Here is a 4,770-nt window from a genome sequence, read left to right as displayed (position 1 = left end):
AACATCAGATTGTTGGGTGATCTAAGCTTTGTTTGAGGTGAAGAGGGGCTTCTTTGCTGGGAGGTTGATGGTGGGTCGGAACAACTGGTTGTAACTCCTCCTGGATCTTTTCTTGTTTATCAATAAAAGCTATTTGAGTTTTCCTACATGCTTTTGTATCATTGATGCTTGTTACATTTGTATGGTCAATTTACATCTGATCCTAGATTGTTTATGAATATAGATCCATGTCTTTGTATAATGCTATGCTTCTGTGATCTTACAGGTACTTTTTGAAGCTGGGCGTGCAAGTAGCTGGGGACTATCAAAGAAGAGAGGGATCGAATCAAGGGATTAGCGCAAGACAGAGGTTGGTCTTTCTATTCCTCTATATCTATAATTCATAAAGGAAAAACATAAGTAGCTTTTCTCTGTTTGTTTCTAAGGCAGCTGTCACACCTTAGTGGGATAGAGCAGTTCTAAATAAACACTTTTCCCTGTAACAAAATGGCGACCACACTGGGAGAATAATTAGTTTGTTTGTTTATCATTCTTTGTTGTTTATTTCATAAACTTACAAGTAGCATTCGAACTGCATTTTCCATAACAAATGAAAAGTAGACAACTGCTACTTCAATCCATCCACTGGATATGTTTATGATTCAAACAACTGATTCACAAACTATTTGCTTGCCCTTGTGATAACTCTTAGATCCTCCTTAGATCTACCCCTGATTGTTGCATTACTGATTGATTTTTACTCGGCCAAATACCAAGAACTGAACTGCAAACTGTGACCCGAAACCGTAACAGAGTCTCGTTTCTGGCCCAGCGCAGGTACTGTTCAAAGATTCTGAATTTCAGCGCACTTCCCGAGTGGACAACCTGCGCTGCATTTCAGATTCTCTGTGTTACAGTTGCGCTGATTAGACTAGCTCTGTGCAGTTGTGGCTTCTGTGATTCATTCTTTCCAGTTCTATTCCTGAATTTTGCTGCCTGTGATCAGTATATGTCTGTTTGAAACTCCTTTTCTTTGTTGTTATTCCGCCTCCTTTGTACAAAAGAACTGTAGATGTTTTTGTGTGTTTGTTGAGTCGTTTACAGTTCTCCTTTGCAAAAGTAGCATATTCGTACTGTCGCCCTTTTATTTGAATCTGTCGCAAGTTTCGATTTCGATCGTAGGAGAAAGTTTGATTGATGTTGATGGTCGATTATCCTGTTACTGTTGCTTTTGGTCTGAATTTGTAATTTTCTAGTGTCAAAAACAAATATTCATTTCAAAATCATAAGGTGTCGTAATCGTCTCCATTTTTTATTTCGAAAAGAAGCTTGTTTATATTTGTCGCTTGAAAAGAAATTCAGATTTGTGTATCAACTTTCTTTTTAGCATCCATATACTAAGAAAGTCGAAAAACAAATACATGCATGTGCATTTGCATATAGACAGTCTAATTGGCTTGATTTAGGAAAGTGCATTTAGAGTGTGCTCTTTGCTCTTTGTGAAAAGATTCTGTCTTTCTTTTCCCTAGTAGCTAGGATTTTCATTGCATAAAGAAGATAAAAAGTTTGTTTATCATCTTAGATTGCATTTTAGGAATTACATATACATCTCGTGGTGAACCCGAAAGGCAAACTTCATAAGCAAGATCAACTTAAAATAAATTCAATGAATCTAACAATGATTTGGAACTTAACGCACAACATTTAGAGGTCTAGGCTAGAGACGTATTCTGGCGTCGTAAAGCCTGGTAACTGTTGTTCTCACTGATGGATGGGTGATTCCTCCACTTTGAGACGATCAGTGCCAGTACGGACTTGTGCTCCCACGTACCGTCGAGTATATTTTGGGAGACCCCTATAGGCTTAAATCCTTTATCCATAGGAAGCCGTGTCTGCCGCCCTATCGATCGCAATGCACTGAACACAGTATTCGGGAAGATTGACTGCCGTACCGTAAAAAGTATTCTGCAATTTTGTGATTGGTTTGGTACTCCCTCTACCTAGACTTCCAGAGTCTTTCATTCCTTTTCAGACTCCTTAACGGAAAAGGTCCATCTGAGCACTTGTCACTTCAGGCTCATTAAAAATCGAAGGCGACTAGAGTCATCTTTTGTTTTTTTTCGACTCTTAAAAACTGAAAAAACAAGTTGTGTCAAAGCGTCTAAAATTTATTTTAAACGGAATATTCATTACCCCTTTCCTACGTTGATCTTGGGTTGAGAAAATGGAATCCACCAACCAAGGAATTCTCCTTGGAGGAAATCCTAGTCCTTTCTCCTCTTGGGGAGATGTTGGTGCACCCCATATGGCCACATTGTCACTTCCAGGACTGACAATTGGTTTGCCTGTATGGCTCTTCTCAACCTCTGTCGTTCAGAACAACACAATTCCTGAACAATCGAATCAGCAATTAGACGAGTCCAGAGTTACCCACCAACATTCTACTTCCTCTAATTCTTCCTCTCCTCCTTCCTCTTCGCTTGATGGGGCTGGTAAAGCCAAAAGTCAAGTACCTAAGGAGAAGAAGGAAAAGAAGAAGAAAGAGAAGAAGAAGAAGGAGCCAAAAGCGAATGGGGACAAACGAGTGTCGTCTAGCGAAAATCCACACACTGCATCGACCAGGCCTAAATCGCCATGTGTCATTTGCAAAGGAGACCACTATCATAGAGATTGTGCTTGCATCCATCGGATCTTAAGGGACTGGTCTCCTCGTATGCACAACCTGGTGTCATCAACCTCTGATGATCATGTTGAAAACACACCGTCAACTAGTGAAAGTGAAGCCCCAGGACAAAAAGGAAAATATAGATTTCCTTGTAAACTGTGCGAAGGCGATCATGCCGTCCACCGTTGTCCCTTCTTAGACGAAGCTAAAAGAGTTTTGGATGATCGTTCGGTTTCACCGTTACGACGTCCTCCTGGATATAAAAAACTCTTTCCGAGTCCGTCACTAGTTGAAAATCCAGCTGGCCCGCTTAGGTGGTCGGCCGAAGCATCTGTCATTGAAGATAAACCATCTGAATCCATACCAAAATAAAGTCAAAAGGTTGAGGCGGCAGTTGACTCGGTCTTGCCTTCAGAGGTTCCATCTTCAGATGATACAGTCACTGAAGAGAACAAGGATGACACCGTCCAAATTATTTTCATAAGCACAGACTCCAACGAACATGGGGGCAATTTACCCGTTCCTTTACCGCAGGAAGGAAGTTCGTCAGAGTCGTACCCGGCCGTCTATTCGGTCCCACCTCCAAGCAACCTAGTTGTCTCCTTCGACTGCAATCAACTTGGCAGACCCCGTTTACCAGCTAGTGTACCATTCCGAATCATTGTTCAAATATATAGAATGGTTATGGCTGGTACCATCATAGATGAAGGGGCTTCTGTGAGTATCCTTTCCTCAACTGCTTGGAAAGCGCTTGGTTCGCCATCGCTTTTGCCTGAGATGAGAAATCTAACAAGTTTTGATAAAGGAACCAGTCGACCGTTAGGGATCCTTCCCAATGTGCCCATAACATTGAGAGGGAAAACCATTCACATGAATGTAATGGTAGTTCAAGGACCCCTCGATTACAATCTACTCCTTGGATGAGACTATATTTATTGCATGGGAGCAATTGTCTCCTCACTCTTTAGAGTAATGTGTTTTCCGCACGAAGGAAGAGTGGTCAAGCTCGTGGACCAGCTTTCATTTCCCGGATCATATAGAGCAAATAGTCATATACCATCTCTGAATGGTCTTTTCACGCAAGAAATGTCTCAATCTCCAGCCCGTCCTCCCGATGAGCGCAAGTGATTCGGGGGGACATGACTGAAACCCAGGGGGCATGCACCCTAGTTTGCTTCGGCAGGAAAACTTCGAGTATATGGTAGGTTTCCGTAGGAGACTATGACTAGTCTGTACCCCCGTCCATGATTGGAAGAGGGGGTTATTCTAGAACAAGATTCTCTTGTCAAAGTTATATGAGTTGGCGGGCATCGCCGCTCACCTTTGTTTATTTCGGTATACATCGCCAGAGAAGTGTTTTGTTTACGCCGTAAATAGAACTATCTTTGGTAACTTGTAAGAGGTAGGCCTCTCTCGGTAAAACAAATGTTTTAATGGACTAAAGAAGGGGTAACCTTGAAACTCTGTTTTATACCTGGGGGCATGCAAACCTTTTGGAGCGCAAGCAAAGAGCGATCATTTATCTGTTTTTTGGATTGGTCGTCTCCTAACTTGCATAAATAAAGGATGTGGGGCAAAACTCTAAAAGTTTCCATTTTATATGAGACATTCTTATCACACGACTGGATTAATCGAGCAGTTTTAGCACATAGTTCAAGCTCGTTAAAAAATAAACATAAGACATGAGCAAATGTTTCCCCCCGCGTTTAAGCTCGTTAAAAAATGAACTATTCCCTAGTAAATAACCATCGTGAATGTAGTACTTCAGCCGTTAAAGCCTTGGTCGTGTTTGCACCATCACCTCCACTTTTTCATTGGCCGATCATTCACCTCCATTTGATTGTTTACCCATTTTGAGGAACAGCTGCGAAGAGTGATTTCACTAGCCATCCTTGTGACACTGCCATGATTGGAAAATTCCAAACCTTACCTGGAATCAACTGCTACCCGTTTTATCACTCGTTCCTCAAAAGATGAGTCTCCTTTAAGCTCTTTTCAACTGACTCGTAAAATATGAGAATATTTCCGAGCCATTGGCCTCTCCAACTCGTTAAAGGGACAGGAAGTGCTATCCCTCCTATAGATTTTAATCTTTTTGGACCTGAGGGATTATTACACAAAAATAT

Source organism: Pinus tabuliformis, chromosome 6, assembly GCF_031772625.1.
Source record: "Pinus tabuliformis cultivar Carrire ecotype Pingquan chromosome 6, CPIR1, whole genome shotgun sequence".
In the NCBI taxonomy this organism is placed as follows: Eukaryota; Viridiplantae; Streptophyta; class Pinopsida; order Pinales; family Pinaceae; genus Pinus; species Pinus tabuliformis.
This window is presented reverse-complemented; position numbering follows the sequence as displayed.